Here is a 12,208-nt window from a genome sequence, read left to right as displayed (position 1 = left end):
TTCCCAGTCCAGAATGAGGCCTTCCAGCCCAACTGTTCCATGCTGGTTCTTGTATTCCACATGTACCCCACACCCTATTTAATCTCACCCCATCAACATATCCTATTTCTTCCTCAGTCTTGTGTTTTTTTAGCTTGTTTTAATTGCATCTGTGCTATTTGCCTCAATCGGTGGTAGCCAGTTTCATATTCTCACCACAGAGGTTTCTCCTGAATTCCTGATTGGATTTATTAGTAACAAGTTAATTTTTATGTCCCCTAACTTAGGGGACATAGTGTTTTTTTTCAAGTGTTTTTTTTCTTTCAAAAAAATAATAAATTTAGTGTACCCAATTTATTTTTTCCAATTAAGGGTCAATTTAACGTGGCCAATCCACCTACCCTGCACGTATTTGGGTTGTGGGGGTGAGACCCATGCAGACACGGGGGGCGAGATTCTCCGCAAATGCGGAGAATGCGGGGAATCGTAAAGGCTGCCGTGGGACAGGCCGCGACCCATGGCAGCCTTCTCGGTCACTTCCGAGGCCGATTCTCCCCCCCGGATGGGGATAGGAGCGCGGCCCCGTGCGTCACGGTGGCGCGGCCTTGACGACAGTCGTCAAGGCCGCACGTCAAGCGTCACGCCGGCTGACGCGGCCGATGACGTCAGCCGCGCATGCGCAGGTTGGACAACGCCAACCCGCGCATGCACAGTTTGCTGTCTTTCTCCTCAGCCGCATGGCAAGACGTGGCGGCTTGATCTTGCCGGGCAGCAGAGGGGAAAGAGTGCGTCTGTTTTGGACGCTGGCCCGACGATCGGTGGGCACCGATCGCGGGCCTGTCCCCTCCCGAGCAGAGTCGTGGTGCTCCCCTGCCAATTGGGCCTCTAGATGCCCCAAACAGGCATCTGGCACCCGTTTCACGACGGCAGCGAGCAGGTTTGCTGCCGTGGTGAAACGGGCGTGAAGGGCCAGCCGCTCGGCCCATCGGCCTCGGCTAATCGCCGTTCGCCGTGAGAAACGGCGAGCCGCGATTCGTGGCATGGGTCGGGCGTGGGGGGGGGGGGAAAGCGGGAGGGCGTGAAAAATGTCGGGAGGCCCTAGCGCTATTCTCCCACCCGGCGTGGGGGGCGGAGAATCGCGCCCGGGGAGAATGTGTAAGCTCCACACGGACAGTGACCAGGGGCCGGGATCGAACCTGGGACCCCGGCACCACAGTGCTGCCCTGATTTATCCACAAGTGTTAATAGCGTCTTTGTGTCTACTTTCACAAATTCCTTTATAACTCTGAAAGCCACTGTCAAGTCACCCTGCAGTCATCTCTTTTCCGGAGAAAAGAACCCCAGCCTGTTCAGTCTTCCCTGATAAGAGTAACCCCTCAGTCGGATGATAAAAGGTGGGCTAGATGCAGAGAAATTATTTCCTCTGGTGGAGGAATCCAGAACAAGATTGTGCTACCTTAAAATTGAAACTCTGTTTAGGAAAGAAATCAGGAAGCACTTTTGAATGCTAAGTAGTAAATATGTGGAACCCTCCCCACAACGGCTCTGGATGCTTCAAGTGGATTTTAGTGAGGGTCACAAGGGATCTGACACCAACTCTCATGATCAAGATCAGGAAGAGATGAGTGGAATTTCTTGGGCCGGTAATAAGAAATGGTGATTAAGAAAATCTGATGTTGATGGGAAAGATTGATGGTAAAAGAGATCAACACTGACAAAGAATGATCTGACAAACTGGATGAATGCACCATCAAGGTGGATGACCTATACATCAAAGCAAGATTAACATAGAAGTCAATGTTCGCCAATACCCTCTTAAGGCATAGTACCTGAAGAGAAGACAGTAAGGGATAAGAAATTTAAGTGGAATTGAGTTAATGATCAGCCATGACCTACTTGAATGATGGAGCAGGTTGGAAAGGCTGCCTCTTTCTTGCCCCTATGTAGCTGACAGGACATAGGACCCGGCTATCCATGTGCAGGAAGTGGGGAGTGAACCATGTATAGAGTCTTCCCAAGACTCAGAATCAGACTCAAGAGCCTCCTTAGATCTGAGACAAATCACAGTGAGGTAAACATAATTGGCATCCTGGGATTCCAACACTGATTTAGTGTGACTTGTATGTTTTACTTTGTACAAACCTGGTCCTTTTATTTCTGATAGATTCCTTCCCACATTCTTGTCAACATGTCTTTGTGAAGTAAGAACCATGGCAGTTGGTAGCATGCTTGCCTCTGAATCAAAAAGTTGGTGATTCAAGTCCCATTTCAGAGAAGTACCAAAGTCAAGATACTCCCAGTGCAATACTGAGGGAGTGCTACGTTGTTGGAGGTACCAACTTCTTCACTGGATATTAAGCCAAGGTCTTACCTGGACTACCAGGTGAATGGAAAATATCCGACTGTCACTATTTCAAAGAAGAGTAGGGGAATTCTTCCCAGTGTTCTGGCCAATGTTACCCTCAGGCAACATTGCAAAAAACTGATTATCTGATCATCTTCATGTTGTTGCTTGTGGGAACTTGCTGTGCAAAAACTGGGGGCGCGATTCTCCCAGAGGGGGAGAAATCGTAAGGCTGGCGTCAAATCCGGGCGGGTTTGACGCCAGCCCCCCCCCCCTCCCCGACCGGGAACCGATTCTGGTCCCCGGTCGGGGCTAGCATTCCGCCGCCGTAAACTCTGGCATCGCGGGCTTAACGAGTTTCGTTAGGCCCGCTTGCCAGAGTTTGCGCCGGCTGACGCGTCATATGACGTCAGCCGCGCATGCGCGGATTGGAAGACTCCAACCCGCGCATGCGCGGATGACGTCATCGCGCATTTGCGCGAAACCCGCACATGCGCGGGCCGGGATGCCCCTCAGCCGCCCCGTGAAGTGATACAGCGGGGCGGCGGAGGGACAAAGAGTGCGCGGGCATCGGACCCGCTGCCCATGATCGGTGCCCACCGATCGCGGGCCCATGGCACCCTTGGCACGGCCGTGGTACTGCCGTGCCAATCGGTGCCATGGTTTTAAAAATCGGCACTTTACGGCCGTTTTTACGAACGGCCAGACCAGGTGTGTTTGCCGTTCGTAAAAACAGCCGTAAAGGGCTGGGAACTCGGCCCATCGGACAGCTGAGAATCGCTGCTGGCCGTAAAAAAACGGCGGCAGCGATTCGTATCGGGAGTCGGGCGTGGGGGGGGAGGAGAATAGCGGGAGGGCGTCGGACTAGCGTGGCCGTAAAATTTTACGAGCCACGCTATTCTCCGCACCGTCGTGAGTGCGGAGAATTGCGCCCTGGTTGTTACACTTTCTACATTACAGCGGTGAATACACTTCAAATATGCTCATTTTTGTTTTAATTTGTTTGCAGGATGTGGGCGTCACTGGTTAGGCCAGCATTTATTGCCCATCTCTAGTTGCCCTTCAGAATGGGTGGTGAGCTGCCTTCTTGAACCTCTGCAGTCCTGAGGTATGGGTACGCCCACAGTGCGTTAGGGAGGGAGTTCCAGGAATTTTACCCAGCGACAGTGAAGGAACAGTGATATATTTCCAAGTCAGGGTGATGAGTGACTTGGAGGGAACCTCCAGGTGGTGGGGTTTCCAGGTATCTGCTACTCTTGTCCTTCTAGATGATAGTGGTCGTGGGTTTGGAAGGTGCAGTCTAAGGAACTTGGTGAGTTACTGCAGTGCATCTAGTACACGTGGCTGCCTCTGTTCATAGGTGGTGGAAGGTTTGAATGTTTGTGGAAGGGGGAACAATCAAGCGGGCTGCTTTGTCCTGGATGGTATCGTGCTTCTTGAGTTGTGTTGGAGCTGCACTCATCCAGGCAAATGGAGAATATTCCATCACACTCCTGACTTGTGCTTTGCAGATGGTGGACAAGCTTTGGGGGGTCAGGAGGTGAGTTACTCGCTGTAAGACCTCTGGACTTTGACCTGCTCTTGTAGACACAGTATTAATATGGCTAGTCCAGTTCAGATTCTGATCAATGGTAACCCCCAGGATGTTGAATGTGCAGTATTCAGTGATGGTAATGCCATGAAATGTCAAGCGATGATGGTTAGATCCTCTCTTGCAGCCAGCAAATGAGAACCTCTCATTGGCAGCAAAGTGCTTTGGGATATCCTGTAGTCATGTAAGGTGCAATGCAAATGGAAACCTTAGGGTGCGATTCCCCCAAAATAATTATTGCCATTTTGGGCGAGTTAGGTGGGGTATTTCTCACCGACGCTTTGGTTGAGATCCAAACCTGCATTCACCCACACTTATTCACTTTTTAGGGGGCTTGGGGAGTTTCTCACCAGTCAAGCCCACGCTTAGAATTCTTTTCCCGCAGTGGAGAACCAAAGTCGACTGCCAGACCAGCTCCTCAGAGATCGGGGCGCAATTTTGAAAGGCTGCCCCAATCTCCAAGTAAGCTTGAGGGTCCCCTGCAACCCCCACCCATGGACAATGCGACACCCCCTGCAGATATGGGCATGACCCCCCCCCCACCCTCCCTCCCACGTGAGCTCACCCCACTATGGGGTCGCTGAGTGCCCCCCCCCCCACCTTTAGGGAATCGTCTTTCAGCCCCCCCTCCCCCCCACCTTCAGGCCCCCCACTGCTTTCAGGACACCCCCTTCAGCCGCCCTACCTTCATGATGCCCCTTCGTACCTTTCTTAACAAACCCCCAACCTTTCATGCCACCCCCCACCTTTCATGGGCATGGCCCCCTCAGGCCCCGGCCCTTGGAAATGTCAACTTGGAACCCTGGCAGTGTCAGCTTGACACATGGGCACGGCCCCTGACAGAATGGCAGTGCCAATCATGGCACTGTCAGGGTGCCATGTTGGCACTGCTAGGGAATCCATGTGCCAGAGGAGTGCCAGGGCACTGCCCTGATCTGTCCCTGACCACCAATGGCCTCTGAGTCCCCAGGAGTGACCATCACACCTGGTCTCCGCTTGTGAAGACCGGTACTAATCGACAGCCGGGTGAGGCCTCACTGGTACGGCCGGTGACTCCTGGGCACTGGGAGAATGTGGCCTCAACTTGGCTGTGTATAGTTAAGTGAGCATAAAGTTTCATTTGAATATTATTACCTGGATCACGCCCAGCAAAGACCCATAATGCCCCCAGGACAATGGATTCAGCCCCGGGTGCAATGTGGTGGGAAATCCTGCCCACACTTCCAGTTCAGATTTATTTACAAATATTCTTAACAACTGTAAATTTTAGGCACAAAGTGTGTGGCCTAGGACTTGCTACCTTAGTGTCAACGTTCATCCATTAAAAATAAATGGGTATAAATGCTAAGATAATGCAGATTAGAAACTCTGGGGGAAATTTCTGGCCATGTTGCACATGGCGCAAATATGTCAGCATATTCCTGACATGCTAAGTCAGGAATATTCCGTGCAAGCCCAAAAAACAGTATTTGCGACAGGTGCAAACCAATTTGCAATCTTCCCAGTCTCTTCCTGCTGGCATGAATCAGTTCATGCCCAGAAAGAGCAAGAAGGTGATTAGCATTCATTTGAATACATTCTAATTTCATTAGCGAGTTTAAAGCCAGATTTTCTGGCCTCACGCAATTTCCCACCAGCTGGTCACCAATTACTACTGGTCCCAAAAAGCATGAACCAGACACGATGGACTCTGATGGGGAGCAAAGGAATGAGTACCCTCTCCAGGGTGCCTTGGGAGGCCATACAAAGGAGGAGGTTGGGGGGTATCGGGCTGGCTTGTAGGGGCTCAGGGCAGGGGTCCTGTGGCAAGTGTTTCATCTGTAGCCTTGAAACCTATGCTGCGGGATTCTCCATCTGCAGGATCCTCCGGCCTGCCAGCAGCAGACCCACGCCACACGTTTCCTGATGGTGTAGGGTGGCCCACAATGGAAAACTCCATTGGCTGGCTACAGGAATGGAGAATCCCTCTGCCATCGGCGGTGTGCCATGCTGGAAAACGGGGCTGGAGGACCATCCATGATATGTCTCCCAACATGTCAAGTTGAAAGATCTGTCAGATGAAGGTGAAAGTGGTGGAAATCATTTAAGTACTTATTTCACATTCAATTTCATGTCCCTTTAACTTTTTCAACCTTCTGGCCATGCTAGAAAGCCTAAAAGCCTTGAACTGCATTGTTTACATTCAATTTCACATTCCATTATCTTTTACAAGCCTCTTGATTGACAGGTCCAAACTATTTCACAATAGGCAGTAGCTTTGTTTATTTTTACTGCTCTTCATGGTTGATAAATCTCAAGTGCTTCCTCATTTCAGCTGCTACCATTTCTAACTGCAGTATTTTCAAACAGGATTTCCCTTTATTCTGAGGACCTGCCTAGAAAGACCAGGGGCAGGATTCTCCGTACCGCCACACCAGATTTCTGGTACGGCACGCCGGCAGGATGCTCCATTTTGCCGGCTAGTCAATGGGATTTCCCACTGTGGGGCAACCCCACGCCGTCGGGAAACCCCCGGGCTGCCGGCGCAATGGAGAATCCTGACGATGGAGAATTCAGCCCCAAATGTTCCATCTGATTGCTTTCTTTTACATAGAACATACAGTGCAGAAGGAGGCCATTCGGCCCATCGAGCCTGCACTGACCCACTTAAGCCCTCACTTCCACCCTATCCCCGAAACCCAAAACCCCCCACCCCCCCTAACCTTTTTTTTTTGGTCACTGAGGGCTATCTATCATGGCCAATCCACCTAACCTGCTAATCTTTGGACTGTGGGAGGAAACTGGAGCACCTGGAGGAAACCCACGCAGACATGGGGAGAACATGCAGACTCCGCACAGACAGTCACCCAGCGGGGAATCGAACCTGCGACCCTGGCGCTGTGAAGCCACAGTGCCTATCCACTTGTGATATCATGTTGCCCTATCATAATGGGTCTTATTCAACCTCTTACGCTGGAGCAGCATGTCTGTGATGGAGGCTGTTTCAGCCATTGAAGAAGCTCGCACAACTCAGAAAGTAAACTCCAATGGGTCGTCAATGAGGACCTTCTCGCATCCACTGTTAATTTCTCTGATTAGACATTATGACCATGCCAGGGGGTGCAGAGGCCTTTGGAGGGAGATCCAGAAGCCTCAGCATCACCTGGCACTGCCAATCCTGGAGGTCCAGCATTGTCTGCAGCATGGTGTTAAAGCCCTCAGCAATGGACCTCTGCATCTGAACCAAGCTCTGGAGCCCCTCACCAATGGCCCCGTGCATCTGGACCATGCTCCCGAGGCCATCAGCCATGGATCTCTGTGACTGGACCATGCCTTGGACTCCACCACCCATGGCTTGGAAGTCCTATTCCAGGCTTTCCACTGTGGTTACCACCCTTGCAGTGTTGGCTTCGGTGCCATGCAATTCCAACACCATTTCCTGTCCTGAAGGCTTTGGGACTCCTCCAAGCAGCCTTGCAATTGCTGGAATGTCACTGACACCATCTCCTCATTTTCCTGACTCCGCCTTTGCATATCCAGCAGCTCTGGGAGAAATCTTTACAGAGGCTCAGCATCTGTCTGGTGGCCAGCTGTTTCCTAAGGTCCTGCAGACCCCCAACTGCCCATTCCCTTGGAAGTTCCTGCCTCCATCTGGTGTGCATCAGCAGATGTGTGGTGCTCACCAGGTAGTGACCCAAAAGCCTGTCCGCTAAAATGGCCCACTGAGGTGCCTATCTCTGGACTGTTGGATGGTGTGGGAGATGCCTGTGATGACTAATCAGTGTCCTCCAAGGAGCTCTCTTCTAAGGTGTTCACCAGGGTTACACGGGGAGCAGTGACCCTGGGTGGCCTGGCCTCATCTGATGGTGATTCTGCAAGACAATGGACATTGGTTCATAAAACGGGACGGACAAGAGTCTGGCAAATAGACAACACACTTGAACCTAGTCATCTGGATGAAGGTGCAGTGGTGCCTCACTTCTCTGGCACAAGCAAACCTCATTGTCAGTCACAGCTCACTCCGTGCCCACTCCCACCCCCCCACCCCCCCACCCACCCACCCCCCCCCCCCCACCCCCCACACCCACCATGATCTGCACCGACCTTTCCTCATAGGGGTGAAGACTCTCAACTCAGAGATTCTACTGCCTGTCTTCTACCTCTCCCCTTTATAATGGGTTACCTTCTCCTGCGGGAACATAAAGAGGGCATTGCGAGCCAGACGCCTGACACGTCTGGGGTCTATAGCAAGTGGCATTTGTGGGCATTACGTCTAGACAGGTAGGGGTTGTGATGAGGGGTTACTGGGGGTTCTGAGGAAAATGTAGGAAGTTGGATGTTTGGAGCCTGCAGGATGGCAGGGAGTGGATTTATGGTGGCACTCCAGGGGTGGCAGACGGGACTGATGCCACCCATCCTTCCAGCTCAAATTAGGTTATTTGTTTTTTTCCGACATTGGATGCTGGTCCTCATTGTCAGGCTGCTGACCCTGACTGCAGCTGCCACTGCATCCTGGGGATTAGCATGGCTAACTTTAGGTTCTCTACCCACTCGGCGGTAATGGATGGCCCACCTCTCCTCCGCTGTGTCCAAAAGCCTGTTGATATCTGCCTCCAGGAAATGCGGTGCTGGTCTTCTTCCTGCCATCCTCTTAGCTTGAGTGGGAGTGAGTGCAGAGAGACCATTTAAATGAAGCTCCTCCTTGTTAACAATGCATAACTGAGCCCCAGTTCAAACGAATTAAACGTCTGGGGTCTCCAACTCAACCTGATCCACATAGGGATTAATTTATTGCACTAAGTGTGGGAAGATCACAAACTGATTTGCGCCAGCCATACCAGTTTTCACACCCAAAATGACACTTTGAGCTGGATTCTCCATCGGCGGATCCTCCGCTTCGCCGGCTGCGCACTCTCATCCGCGGATTTCCCGAAGGCGTGAGGGTGCCCACAATGGGAAACGCCATCGCCTGACTGGCGGGACGGAGGATCCCATTGCTGGCAGGGGTGCACCCTACTAGAAAACGGGTGTGGCGGTATGGAGAATCCTGTCCTTAGTTATTTTGGGGAATGTGACATCTTTCTCAGGTCAATTGTAGCTCCTTCTAGTAGCTGAACGAGAGCTTGATGTTTCCACCATTGACCATGGAATGGTTAACTCAAAGGTCTCCATTGCAGTCGAGAATTCACATTCTCCTTTGCAACTTTAGGATTTATCCTCCCTACCCAGGAATGTGCTGGCATTGCTTTACTAAAACTTTCAGAGCACAGGTTGATAATTGCTAGCTGTGTCTCAGTTTGTAGCACTCTCGAGTCTGAGGGTTGTGGGTTCAAGCCATTCTCCAGAGATTTGAACTCAAAAATCCTGGCTGAAGCTCACAGTGCAGGACTGAGGAGGTGCAGCATGGTTGGAGATGCTGTCATTTGAGTGAGACATTAACCCAAGGCCACCTTCTCCCTCATGTAAAAGATGTGAAAGATCCAGCGGTACAATTTTGAAGAGGCTGGGAGTTATCCCCAGTGTCCTGACCAATATTTCAAGTCCAGATATTTGAATGATCTCCTCTGTAAATCTTTCTGTATTTCTATAATGTGGCTTTAGAATCATTTTCCACCAGAATTGAGTGCGTGCCTCAGCCAGTTTCAAATGCACTGACATTTACTCTGCTTAAGTGGCTAATCCGTTATTTGAAATGTTTTAAAATGTATTTATAGCAGGTATTTTTCCTTACCACTGACAAAACTAAATTCTCGGAAATGGTATATTTTATTAATTTCAACTAAATAGGCATTTTGTCATTTGTGGAATGTCATGAATTTTTTCAACAGTGCCAGTTTACAAATATTAATTCTCCTTATTACTGAATTATTCTCAAACCATTATAGACAAGAACGCCATCAATAAAGTTTAGATCATTTAATTCAACAGCTGATGTCACTACAGAGATGCCATTAGCCTAATTGAATGGCTCCATTATTGTATCTGGCTGTTCAGTTCTGTCACTGGAGATATTTTAAAGTTGATTTTTATCTTTCTTTGTTCAATGGTATCCTTCTGCCTTTGAGTGTCAAATAACAAAATAAAACTTTTTTTTCTGTGTGCTGGGCAGGCAATTTAGTTTTCCTGAATCCCCATTTGCTCCCATATTGCAATGCATTGCTATCAGTGTTCACCGATTGGCATGTTCACCATCTACTGGCATTCCTTTAAACCAAATCTGTCTTTTCCTGGCTTAATAAATTGCTGCTACATTAGACCCAAACTTTATAATAGCAGCCGCAAAGAATAACATGATCTTCCCAGCACAGTAACAGGCCATGTGGCCTATCTGAGAATGCCGTGATAATACCTAGAGGCTAGCAACCCAAAGGACAAGGCTAATGATCTGAGGATATGGGTTCAAATCCCACCACAGTAGCCTGTGCAATCAAAATTCAGTCGTTAATACACGTGCAATTGAAAGTTAGTCTCAGTAATGGTGGCCTTGAAAACTATCAGTGATTGTTTATTAAAAACTGTCACAATGATGGAGAATTTAAAAAAAACAGAAGTATGGGCCATTGCTAAGAGAATGAATGTGTATTTTCTGAGGGCTTTTTTCTTCCCTTTTGTCATGAGTTGAGAATAAATCTCATGGGAATTAAATGAGAATGAAACACATGAGAATGAAATGAGAATGGATCTCATTTTATTCCACGTGTAGCCACCGAAGTTGGCCATTCCCTAAATACAAAATGGAGGAACGCAAAGCTTACAGGTTAAAATGGACAATGTTAACACAGCAGAAGCAGGCTGCACCAAGCCAATGTGTATTCTGTCTGCTAAGAGAGCAGACAGCACCAAAACGAACATTCCGCATACTAATGAGGCAATCTCCGGGATAGTTAACATAGTAATGGAACGATCCCAGGGACAATGGACACAAATGGGGAAGTGATTGCAACAGTGTATGGGAAACCAGACACCCCGGCACCAGCGGGGTTCGAAAACAAAGCACCTGAGAGCCCGCCCAGTAGCTAAGGAACAGCCTCAGTATTGGGGGGATTCAAACATTTAGATTGGGAAGAGACCCAATTGATTCCCAGCAGGAAAAGGGTCTGTCCAAAAGGGCGCAAAGCCCTGGGACCTATAAAAGACAGGTCCCACACTTAGTTTGTTCTTCTTAACCAGCCCTCCTCTCTGGACCAGCATTTCGACCAGCTTTTGCCAAAGAAGACCTTGAATGAGAGAGAGAAGAGGTTTGGGACAGCAGCTGCCAGCAAGTAAGTCTCACAACGATCGCTACCAGAGATAGACACTCCTGACCCCTTTTTAACCCATACCAACCTGAAGTCTGCAGACCAGAGCAGAACAAGAGGCCTTGTCCGCTGATCCGGCAGTTCCCTTCGAGATAAGTATTGGTTTATTTAGCGGTAGGAATAGTTTAATCCTCTTAGCGTGTGCATGGGTAGTATTATAATTTTATTATAATAAACTCAGTTGTTTGAACTTACTAATTGGTGTATGGTTTTATTGCTTTGAACTTGACCTTGAAACTTGTGGCGGTATCTTGACGATACCTGGCGACTCCAGAGCTAAGTAATGAAACAGAGCCAAATTGAGTGTTAAGCACACTCACCCAGAACGAGTAACACACGGAGAAAGGGAAGTCTCGTAATGGTGGAGGAAAAACTGTGGAATTAAGCACTGAAATGTTGGACTTTAAATAAGACTTGAGTTTTATTTTATAATATGGACACAAACCCAAAGGAAGCTGAGAACATACAGTCAGTCAGTGGGTTGCTTAAGGTGTTTCGCTAAGGGACAATGGAACACCTCCCTGTTTCCAGACAAGCTACTTCTAAAAGCATCCAAAGATTACCATCTCCAATAAAGGCAAGGGACAAAATGGTCAAGAGATCCGGTGAGTAATGCCTGAACAGAATTGTGGATTCTCCATCCACTTGGAATATATAAAGAATGGGTTTAAAGCCAGCAAAGAAAGCTATCCCAGTGTCTGTCTGTGCGTACTCTGTGAGGATAAGCAGCTGGAAGCTTTACGCACGGAAGGTGTGTGGCACAGCAACACAAGCAGCCAGCCATTTTTGCAGGTATGTATCTCTCTCTGACTGTGGAAGTAAGCCCCAGCCAGCAAAAGGATCACAGCTGGAAAGGGGACTGTGGAGTCCCTCTGCCAAACCACAAAACATTGGAATCAAACAACCAACTGTTCACCTGTTGAAATCAACTCTACTGGAACCTCAAAATTAACGATACAACTACTGAAGTCAACCCAACTGGAGTCTCAATTCAAAACAGTCGTACAGCATCATCCA

This window comes from Scyliorhinus canicula, chromosome 1 (genome assembly GCF_902713615.1).
Source record: "Scyliorhinus canicula chromosome 1, sScyCan1.1, whole genome shotgun sequence".
NCBI lineage: Eukaryota > Metazoa > Chordata > Chondrichthyes > Carcharhiniformes > Scyliorhinidae > Scyliorhinus > Scyliorhinus canicula.
The sequence above is the reverse complement of the archived record's forward strand: the minus strand, read 5'-3'. Positions refer to the sequence as shown.